Source organism: Morus notabilis, unplaced genomic scaffold (genome assembly GCF_000414095.1).
Source record: "Morus notabilis unplaced genomic scaffold, ASM41409v2 Scaffold609, whole genome shotgun sequence".
Taxonomy (NCBI): Eukaryota; Viridiplantae; Streptophyta; class Magnoliopsida; order Rosales; family Moraceae; genus Morus; species Morus notabilis.
In genome coordinates this window covers 48,523-60,764 of record NW_010357993.1, presented here as the reverse complement: position 1 = coordinate 60,764, position 12,242 = coordinate 48,523, and the positions used below count along the sequence as shown (strand labels likewise).

The following is a 12,242-nucleotide window of genomic DNA, read 5'->3' as shown; positions in this document are numbered from 1 at the left end:
CGAACTAAACTGGTTATTATAATATTTCGTATAAAAAAATTGAAACATAAAATTATATGGGAAAATTTAAAAAATGAGCATCGATTAGATTTAAAAAAAATCTGCTTTCGAAAAAAATAAATAAATTTTAGAAAAAATTTAATGGAGCCGCTTTTGGATATGAGGCTATTCACCGTTTGGAGGAGAAGATCTTGGAAAGAAAAGAAAATAGAGAGGATTGTAATTTTAAGCAAAACTTAAATAGTAAAAAAATTATTCAAACTTTTAAAAAAATTATTTAATATCATTAAGACTATTAATAGTATATAATGTGATATTATTATAATAATTACTAAGTCATTTTTTTATTTTTATAATATTTTGAAATTTTTGTTAAATTTAAACTCAAGATATAAAATTTTGCCATGAAGTCTAGTCATCTCATAATTTGATGGCCCCCATTACCATTTTTGTCCGTTTAGAAGAACTGAATGGATTTTGGAAAGGAAGAGCTGGACTTGAATGAAAGAAACAAATGAACTAATCCACTACAACAAAACAAACTTATTTGCGGAGACACCATGTCGTCACAAATGACTGACTTATCGTCGTAAATAAGTCGCCGCAAATAATTAGACGCAAATAATATATTTGCGACGACATAGATTTAAAATGTCATCACTAATATATTAGTGACAACAGTCGTCACGAATAAGTCGTTACGAATGTTCCGTCAAATATGTCGTTGGCGATGATGTGTCATACCATACTTGCGACGATATAGTGTCATCGCAAATAGTTTTTTCTTTTTTTTCGTACTTTCTTAATAATATTAACTAATAAAGATATAAATTTGGAGAAAACTTAATAATAAAATAGAACAATAAAATTGATATAAAATAGTCAACACAATAATAAGATCAGTCTTAAAAGTAAATTAATCAATAAATACTACAAAGTGTTGATAATAAAAAAAATAAAACATATATTTTAATCTCCTAAATTAACAGCATCGTCATCCTCGTTCTCGTCCTCGTCTTCTTCGTTTAGCTTAGGCCTAGAGCTACCCCTCGATCAGGTCGACGTCGATGTGTCGTCTTGAGAGCTATAAAAAATAGAAATAATGCAATTTGATTATATAGAGTTTGCTAAATAAAAAATACCGTTCATGTGTTATAGCATATAATACCTGACTTACAATGGACCGGGAGTCTTCTTGGATCGGGTAGGGGCTGTGATCCTCCTGCAGAGTGCTGTGTAAAACTAGCTTTTAAAGGATTTCAGTATACCATAACTGCAAGATGTGCCACCCAGACAAGTCATCAAAATTTTTAATCATAACCTAAATCAAATTACAAGCAGATCTCACAAAATAGCATCCTAAATAATTCACACAATTTATACCAAATTTCAATAATCTCAAAATTTGTAATCCAAAATTTAATATCTATAATATAAACTTCAAATTATATTCTAATTCTAAAATCTATAAATCAAAATTCAAAATGTAAAATGTAAAATCTATAATTTAAAATTCTAATAACAAAAAATCTAAATATTTTAAACCAAAAAATACAATAAATATGTAAAAAACTTACAAAGTTCAAACCCACTAAAACGGGGGCTGAAAACGGTGAAGGTTGGGCAGCGACGGAGGAAGGTGGCAGAGGAGGAGGAGGGCGGCGGCGGCTGAGGAGGGCGGCGAGGAGAGTGAGTATTTTTTTATACTTCTTTTGATGAAAAAACACTTAAAATGGTTAAAACTTATGATAAATGTTGATTTGGTAAGGATTTAGAAGAGAATGGAAAGAGGTTTTGAGAGTTTGGGGTCGGAAAACCAGAGAGGGCAAGAGACTATGCAAATAAAAATCTAACTCCATTCTCACTTTTACTTCCCATACAAAATAAAGGAAAGCATTTATATATTTACCGTCCTATTTTATTGAACATTATTAAAGTAAAACAATTTCCTGTCTCTATATCCATCTCGGTTAAACATTCTAGCTGAACAAGGACAGGAATTAAACCTGAACTGTGGAAAATTTAATCCTATCTTCTTGGGATTTCTTAACAAAATAAAAAATAAAATAGAAGGCAAATAGATCAATTAGTAAGGTGAAAAGTTTGGCGTTTAAAAATACAGATAACACTTCTTAAAAGATATAAATTATAAACGAAAGGGCAGCTTAGAGTGTTTAGGGAAGAAAGCGACGATAATTTTATTCAAATAGTTTGACTATTGATGAAATGAGAGGACAGTAGTGAGATTTCAAACTTTGATGGAACACTGTGATATTGAAAAATATATGTACTTTAGTAGTGTATGGGAATATTATTCGCTTGTAAAAAAAAAAAAAGGAAGGTTATTTCTATTGAGGAAGGCTAAATACTAAATGCAGTCTATGTTACATACTCTATTATTATGTTACATACTCTGTTACTATGTTACAGACTCTGTTACAGATGTTAGTCTAATTTTTTGACATGTGTCATTGACAAGAAAGTTATTTATCAACAAATCAAGTACTTTTGAGTTCAAATATTTATGAGTTTTCAAACATTTTTGTTCATTTGTTGTGTTTTTATAGGAATCATTAATAAAATAGGAAATTAGGTGAAAACAAGGAAAAAATTAGAGTTTTGGAAGCTATAGAGACAAGCCACGGATGAGAGCAAGGAGTCGCACAAACTGCCGCACGAAACGGGGTGAAAATTGCCCAAGAACAGCCCTAGGCCAAGCTGGGCATGCTGACGCGCCACCTACTGCCCTGGCGCTCGCAGCCGCGTCCCTTACTGCGCTGAAACGTGCCTTTGGGCCATTTTTTGGCCCTTGATCATTTTGGATGGCCATTTTTGACCCTTGGATGAGTTTAGATAAAATTATTCTCCAATTTTGGACATACTTAAGCAAGAGAAACCCTAGTTCCCAACTTAGAGAGGATGAGAGGCACAAAAATTCCTAGAGAAAGAAGCTCGGAGTTGGAGATTCTTGAAGAATGCTTGGGTGAGATTCTTGAAGATTTCAAGACTTGAAGCTCATCTCCACATGAGTTTTCTCTTCCTTCTCCCTCTTTATTGTAGTTTTTTAGTTTTTGTTCTTAAATTTGTGATTTTGGTTATGGATTCCTCTATGTTGAGCTAGACTTCATATTCTAGGGCTTGATGTAGTTTTATTTGAATCATGTTTGATTATCTTGTGAATTGTTAGTTAAATTCCATCTTACTTTATTTATGTTTCTCTATGCTTAATGTTTCTAATTTATGTGGCCAATGAGTTAGATAATTTTAGATTGTGATTTTGATGCTTGGGAGAGATTGATTTCATAGTCCGAAATTAGGAAACATAGTCTAAGTTGTTGTGAGTATGGGAGGAAATCGACACTTATGTAATCTTATTAGAGTCTAGGATATTATGAGACCAGAAGGTGATCAAGACCTTAATTATCAACTAGGATTTCAATTGTTGTGAGGCCGGGAGGCGATCAACATTTGATTTCGAATTTAAGGGTTAAATGTAATGAGTGTATGAGTAAATGGGTTAGATAAGAATATTGATTCGGGTATTCATGCATGTGATTTTGTTTCACGCTCGGGAGAGGTAACGAGGTTAGATTAGGTCCCTTGATTAATAAATTGAGTGGAATTGACTAGCAATGGTTTGATAGGATGAACATAGGAATGATAAAGTGCAGTCAAGTCCCTAGTACATTTGTACACATAAGTTTCCTTATTTTATTTTATTTTTGTATTTATATTTGTTCTAGTTCTATTTTTATTTCATTGAGTTCGGTTGCCTAGATAAATTTGAGTTATGATAATCTCGGTACTTAACGGTAATTTAATACCCAATCCCTGTGGAGACGATACTCACTCTCCCTTTACTATCAAAACTTGACACCGTACGCTTGCGGGCGAACAAGTTTTTAGCGCCGTTGCCGGGGATTGTCGTTTTAGATTGTTTCTAATATTGTGAGTAAGGAGCTCGATTTTAATTTAGGCGTTTCTTTATTGATTTTTATTTTGCTTCTTTACTTTGCTTTGTTTTTAATTAGATTGTTTCTGTAGTTTTTATTATGTTTACTTCGTTTTAATTTTTCCTTTTAAGTGCCTGTTTGATTTTCAAGATATTTAGAGATAATTGATTGACAAATCCTCTTAATTTTTGCTCAAGGAGACTCGGAGCCATTATATAATGCTTGGGCAAGATACAAGGAATTGGCAATTGAGTTCCCCAATTATGGTTCCTCAATGGGTTAAACGCCGCAACACGAACTTGGGTGGAAAGAGGAAATGGTACCACCTTTCTTTACCAACTATCAGCAGATGACGCCTATTATTTTTTGGAAGACATGGCCGACTATGACAATTAGTGTTGGAATTATTCTCCGAACCAAGGTTGGGAAAAGAGTTCTAACATTTCGGAGCCATGGTATGACACTCAACCTTAACAAGCGGAGTCTTCTCTAGACCTTCAAGAGATTCTTACCCAATTTGTGTAGGAGATGAGGCTTAGTAAAGAGAATATGGAGAGGATGAAAACCCTTCGTAACCTACAAGTCGAGCTTGCCTGACTTTAAGCGGAGTTTTCAAGAATGAAGGAATCCTCAAATTACTCAATTAAAGCCATGACAAAGACGGTGGCAAAGAGGGACGCATAAGTTGGAGGAATTTGGGTTTGTTTGATGATGATGATTCAAGTGAGGAAGAGACTCAAGAGGTGTTCATCGACGATGAAGAATCACAAGACGACGTTCATGAGTCTCCACCCTTTGAGATCTAAGTTTTCATGCCACCATTGATCAAAGAAGAGCACATCTATGAAGATCCAATGTGGCCTTCACCTTCTCTACCATCTCTAGCACCATTCATTCAAGCCCACCAAGCTCATGTGCTAGAGCCGAGTCAAGTTGAGCGGAGGAGCCAATTAGTTTCATATCTCACCAAGCGTGAGGGCGTCAAGAATCAAGATCCATATGTCGTGTTGTACGACACGTACTATGGGCGGAAACCACTCTTTGACGAGCTTCTATGGCATTAGATTAAATGAGCCTCAAGATGAAACTTATGAAGGTAAGCACCACACCACCCCGAGTATGTGCCACCATTGCCTGGAGCACCGTCTTTGCCAACCACACTAGGAGGGAGATTGTCTCGCCTCCACGGTACGTGTTCTTGTTCTCTTCTGCTTAAATTGACTACTTAAACATTGAAGACAATGTTTCTCTTGATGTTTGGGGGTGGGAACACTTGTTGGTTGATTATGTTGGGTTTTGACTTTGCTTTTGTGTTGCTTATCATGGCTTTTCTTCCTAAGAGTTGTGTTTTTTTTTTCCACGCTTTTATTTGTGTTTCTTTTAGTTCATTTAAATAAGTTGTGAGTTTTGTTGAAATGAGATATATAGCTATAATTCGATGATGATAATGTGTGCCACAATGTGTTTTCTTAGGTCTTTAGAAATGTAATTCCATGAGTTTTATGTGTGCTTGACTCGTATTGATTGAACCTCATTTTTCATTCTCTACTTTTGAGCTCTTTGAACCATGATCACTTGAGATTTTGAGCCTTTGGAGAGCACATGTGTGCATTAGATGGACTTTGATATCTCATGAACTCTAGAACCCATTTGAGTGAAGCTCGAGGTAAAATCCTAGGTTATGGTGTTGTTGGAGAAATGAATTTGGCATTTTCTTAGATCGTGCATAAATTAATGTAAAATATAAATAAAAACATAAATTTTTGACAAATCCTGGCCCCTGAACCGGCCCCTGGGCACCCCACTACGCAGGACGGGTGCTTTTTGATAGCGTTTTACTTTTTTTGTCATTTTTTGACGCCTTTTTTTCTAGCATGCCTAGAAAAATATAAGGATTATGTCTGTAAAATTTCATTATTTTTTGATGTCATTTTTATTTTGTTTTATTTTTTTAAAGGCAAAATATAAAGAATTTTTGTCATTTTTTGAGGCCGTTTTTCTCTAGCATGCCTAGAAAAATGTAAGGATCGTGTTTTCAAAATCGCATTATTTTTTAATGTCATTTTTATTTTATTATATTTTTTAAAGATGAAAAATAAAGAAAATGTTGAAAAATAGATTATTCATAAAAACATGGTGCTGCTTGTTGCATTAATTCCTAAAAATCGTATATCAATTTTAGAATGCAAAACATAAATAAAAATGTAAATTTTTGACCCATCTCAGCCCCTAAGCTGGCCCCTGGGCGCCCACTAGCGGGCCGAGGGCTTTTTCACAACGTTTTACTTTTTTTTGTCATTTTTTGTGGCCATTATTTTCTGGCATACCTAGAAAAATATAAGGATCATGTATGCAAAATTTCATTATTTTTTTACGTCGTTTTAATTTTATTATATTTTTTAAAGATGAAAAATAAAGAAATCATCGAAAATAGAATATTCATTAAAAAAAATAGTGCGCCTTCTTTCATTAATTCCTAAAAATCATATATTAATTTTAGAATGTAAAATATAAATAAAAATGATTTTTTATCCATTCCGGCCCCCGAGCTTGCCCCTGGGCACCGCACTACGCAGGCTGGGGGCTTTTTTTTACAGTGTTTTACTTTTTTTGTCTTTTCTCGAGGCCATTTCTTTCTAGCATGCCTAGAAAAATGTAATGATCGTGTCTGTAAAATTTTATTATTTTTTCACGTCATTTTTATTTTCATATATTTTTTAAAGATGAAAAATAAAGAAAATCATAAAAATAGTATATTCATAAAAAAATGGTGTCGCTTGTTGCATTAATTCCTAAAAATCACATATTAATTTTAGTCTGCAAAACATAAATAAAAATTTAAATTTGTGACATTTCCCGACCCATGAGCTTGCCCCTGGGCGCCCCACTATGCGGACCAGTGGCTTTCTGACAGTGTTTTACCTTTTTTTGTCATTTATTGAGGCTATTCTTTCTAGCATAACTAGAATAATGTGAGAATCGTGTCTGCAAAATTTCATTATTTTTTGTCATCGTCTTTGTTTTATTATATTTTTTAAAGACGAAATGTAAAGAAAATCATAAAAGATAGTACATTTATCAAAAAATGGCGCCGCTTGTTACATCGATTCCTAAAAATCATATATTAATTTTAGAATGCAAAATAAAAATAAAATTGTAAATTTGTGACCCATCTCGGCCCCTGAACTGGCCCATGGGCGCCTCACTACGCGGGCCAAGGGCTCTTTAATAGCGTTTTTCTTTTTTTCTCACTTTTATAGGCCATTTTTTTCTAGCATACCTATAATAATGTAAGGATTGTGTATGCAAAATTTTATCATTTTTTGACGTTATTTTTATTTTATTATATTTTTTCAAGACCAAAAATAAAGAAAATCACTAAAAATAGAACATTAATCGAAAAATGGTGCTACTTATTGCGTTAATTCTAAAAAATTATATATTAATTTTAGAATGCAAAATATAAAAAAATAAAAATTTTTGACCCATTTCGGCCCCTAAGCTAGCACCTAGGTGCCCCACTACGCAGGCCGGGCGCTTTTTGATAGTTTTCTTTTGAGGCTATTTTCTTCTGGCATGCCTAGAAAAATGTAAGGATCGTGTATGCAAGATTTCATTATTTTTTGACATCCTTTTTATTTTATTATATTTTTTAAAGATGAAAAATAAAGAAAGTCATACAAAATATAATATTCGTCAAAAAATGGTGCCGCTTGTTGAATTAATTTCTAAAAATCATTTATTAATTTTAAAATGTAAAACATAAATAAAACAATAAAAATTTGCCCCATCCCGGCCGCTGAGCTGGCCCTTGGGTGCCCCATTACGTGGGCCGGGAGCTTTTTTCCAGCGTTTTACTTTTTTTGTCATTTTTTGAGTCGATTTTTTATCTTGCATGCAAAGAAAAATGTAAGGATCATGTCTGTAAAATTTCAATATTTTTTTACGTTATTTTTATTTTATTATATTTTTTCAATACGAAAAATAAAAAAAAACCATAAAAAATAGAATATTCATAAAAAAAATAGTGCGACTTGTTGTATTAATTGCTAAAAATCATATCTTAATTCTAGAATACAAAATATAAATAAAAATGTAAATTTTTTACCCATCCCGGCCCCTGAGCTGGCCCTTGAGCGCCCCACTACGCAGGTCAGGGGCTTTTTGACAGCGTTGTACTTTTTTTGTCAGTTTTATTGGCCATTTCTTGTGGCATGCATAGAAGAATGTAAGGATCATTTTTGTAAAATTTCATTATTTTTTGACATCGTTTTTATTTTATTATATTTTTTAAAGATGAAAAATATAAAAAATCATAAAAAATAGAATGTCATCGCTTGTTGCATTAATTCCTAAAAATCATATATTAATTTTATAATGAAAAACATAATTACAAATGTATAATTTTGACCCATCCTGGTCCCTGAGCTAGCCCTTGGGCGCCCCACTACGGGGACTGGGGCGTTTTAACAGTGTTTTACTTTTTTTTGCCATTTTTTAGGCCATTTTTTTCTACCACCCCTAGAAAAATTTAACGATCATGTCTGCAAAATTTCATTATTTTTTTGACGTCGTTTTTATTTTTTGATATTTTTTAAATGCAAAAAATAAAAAAAAAATCATAAAAAATAGAATATTCATCAAAAAATGATCCCGCTTGTTGCATTAATTCCTAGAAATCATATATTAATTTTAGAATGCAAAACATAAATAAAAATGTAAATTTTTGACCCATCCCAGCCTTGAGCCGGCCCCTGGGCGCCTCACTACGCAGACCGATGGCTTTTTGGTAGCGTTTTACTCTTTTCTCATTTTTTGAGGCTATTTTTTATGGCATGCCTAGAAAAATCTAAGGATCGTGTCTGACAAATTTCATTATTTTTTGACGTCGTTTTTATTTTATTATACTTTTTAAAGACAAAAAATGAAGAAAATCATAAAAAGTAGAATTTTCATCAAAAAATGGTGCCACTTATTGCATTAATTCCTAAAAATCATCTACCAATTTTAGAATGCAATATATAATTAAAAATGTAAATTTTTTACCCATCCCGGTCCCTAAGCTGGCCCTAGGGTGCCCCACAACACTGGCCAGGTGCTTTTTGATAGCGTTTTACTTTTTTTCTCATTTTTTGTGGCAATTTTTCTCTGCCATGCCTAGAAAAATGTAAGGATCATGTTTGAGAAATTTCATTATTTTTTGACGTCGTTTTTATTTTATTATATTTTCTAAAGGTGAAAAATAAAGAAAATCATAAAAGATAGAATATTCTTCAAAAAATGGTGCCGCTTGTTGCATTAATTCCTAAAAATTATATATTAATTTTAGAATGCAAAATATAAATGAAAATTGAGCTGGCCCCAGGGTGGCCTACTACGCGGGTCGGGGGCTTTTTAACAACGTTTTACTTTTTTCTCATTTTTTCAGGCAATTCTTTTTCTAGCATGCCTAGAGAAATGTGAGGACCATGTATGCAAAATTTCATTATTTTTTCACGTTATTTTTATGTTATTATATTTTTTTAAAGATGAAAAATAAAGAAAATCATAAAAAATAGAATATTCATCAAAAATTGGTGCCGCTTGTTGCATTAATTCCTAAAAATCATATAGAAATCTTAGAATGCAAAACATAAATAAAAATATAAATTTTTGACCCATCTCGGCCCCTGAGCTGGCCCTTGGGCGCCCCACTACGTAGGCCGGGGGCTTTTTGACAGCGTTTTACTTTTTTTTGTCATTTTTTGAGCCCATTTTTTTTTGGCATGCCTAAAAAAATGTAAAGATCCTGTCTGAAAAATTTCATTATTTTTTGACGTCATTTTTATTTTATTATATTTTTTAAATACAAAAAATAAAGAAAACCATAAAAAATAGAATATTCGTCAGAAAATGGTGTTGCTTGTTGCATTAATTCTTAAAAATCGTATATTAATTTTAGAATGAAAAACATAAGTAAAAATATAAATTTTTTACCCATCCCGGCCCCTAAGCTCGCCCATGGGTGCCCCAATACGCCGGCCGGGGGCTTTTTGATAGCGTTTTACTTTTTTTGTTTTTTTTAGGCTATTTTTTTTCTGGCATGCTTAGAAAAATGTAAGGATCATGACAGCAAAATTTCATTATTTTTTTACGTTAATTTTATTTTATTATATTTTTAAAGTCAAAAAAATAAAGAAAACCATAAAAAATAGAATCTTCATCAAAAAATGGTGCCGCTTGTTGTATTAATTCCTACAAATCATATATTAAGTTTAGAATGTAAAACCTAGATAAAAATATAACTTTTTGGCCCATCTCGACTCTTGACCTAACCCCTGGGTGCCACTACGCGGGCCGGGGGCTTTTTGACAGCGTTTTATTTTTTTTTGTCCTTTTTAGGCCATTTTTATCTAGCTTGCCTAGAAAAATGTAAGGATCCCGTCTGCAAAATTTCTTTTTCTTTTGACGTCGTTTTTATTTTATTATATTTTTTAAAGATGAAAAATAAAGAAAATCATGAAAAAAAGAATAATTATCAAACAATGGTGCCACTTATTGTATTAATTCCTAAAAATCATATATTAATTTTCAAAGCAAAATATAAATAAAAAGTATAAATTTTTGACCCATCCCGGCCCCCCTGAACTAGCCCTGGGCGCTACACTACACACATTGAGGGCTTTTTGACAGTGTTTTACCTTTTTGTCATTTTTTTAGACCATTTTTTTCTGGCATGCCTAGAAAAATGAAACGATTGTGTCTACAAGATTTCATTCATTTTAGCCGTCATTTTTATTTTATTATATTTTCTAAATACAAAATATAAAGAAAATTATAAAAAAATAGAATATTCATCCAAAAGTGGTGCCGCTTATTGCAGTAATTTCTAAAAATCATATATTAATTGTAGAATGCAAAACATAAATAAAAATGAAAATTTTTGACCCATCCCGGCCCCAGAACTGGCCCGTGAGTGACCCACTGCGCGGGCCAGGGGCTTTTTTGTGACAACCCTCCTACAACATCTCCTTCATAGCCTTATTTTCATACTATTAATTCTAAGGACGCGCCACAATCACTAACCTTCACCTGTGTCTTACATAAAAACTATGGTGTTTCAAAATTTTTGCTAAAATAAAATTTCGTTAATACACCTTTCCTATCAAGTTTTCTAGCCACAATTAAAATTATACAGTCATCCAAGGTTTATGTGTTTAACTCCAAAATATATATGTTTACAAATCCAAAACAATCTGTGTTCAGCTTCTTTGGTCCAACCATATGTACAGCGGTCAACAAAGCCAGCTCCCCTGCCTACTGTTCTGTTTTGTTCTTACCTTTTCCTACAACACAGAGCAAACTTTAATGAGTTTTAACCTCAGTAAGAGAGCTACAATTACACAATTTTACTTTAACATACATATGCATCACAGCATCTTAGGTAACTTATGACAATCAATTCCTACACTTTATGCACGTGTACTACATATCACTAGGGCCCTCCCGGTACTGCCGCCAGCTTTTCACAATCTGGCACATGCCAATATCTCAAATCACAATATCAGGTTCCCCGTCATCACCCACCTGGTTCAAGGGAACGGCCAACGCATTCAAAGTCACAATTTCTCAATATCACAATATAGTCTCTCTCATCACCCACTTGGTTCGAGAGACTTGCGCGGCTCAATCACAATTTCATCAATCACCATATCACAATAGAAGTCCTTTGAGGACTTGGTAGTACCGGCCTAACATGCATGCTATTATGTGCTTAATCACAAGTAATCTAATATTCCACGTGATGCTCTACTTTGTACACAATATATTAACATAAGCATGCCTTCACAACCATACACATTGATAATGTCATAAAAATTCACACAACGGCATACTAGACATTCCATAGAAAGTCTATCAAACAAAGTTTGTAAGTGCTGTAGAGAAGTCAAACTCTACTTACCTGAGTTGCTTAGCAAAATCTGAGTTTAACCCTATTCGTTTCCCTTGTTCGTTTTCCTTTCCACTGTTCAAAATAAAAAAAATTGGCCACCGTTATTAGAGCTCAATAGCTCAGCCATAAATCAATTTCTAATTCATAATCACATTCCCCTAAAACTGGAATTTCACTGATTCGTCCATCTTTAGAAGAAAATTCATAAGATATTCTTTTTATCTTTAAAAATTCCAAAATTAACTTCAAAACAAAGTAGACATGTATATCTTTCCAAATAACTATCATATGTCTCAATCCAACATCTCTAAGTACCTTAAAAACAGTTTCCACGAAATCACAATTCTGTTTTTTTT

At 33.0% G+C, this 12,242-nt stretch overlaps 1 long non-coding RNA gene across 1 annotated transcript in view; it reads right to left on the bottom strand.

The window, feature by feature from the left end:
* Positions 1-11,261: 11,261 nt before the first annotated feature.
* LOC112095397 overlaps positions 11,262-12,242 on the bottom strand; it is a 1,752-nt gene continuing 771 nt past the window's right edge. The window contains exons 2-3 of the long non-coding RNA XR_002903805.1: positions 11,896-11,958; positions 11,262-11,278 (exon numbers count right to left, since the gene is read on the bottom strand). This is a non-coding gene — a long non-coding RNA (uncharacterized LOC112095397). The remainder of the gene's footprint in view (positions 11,279-11,895; positions 11,959-12,242) is intronic.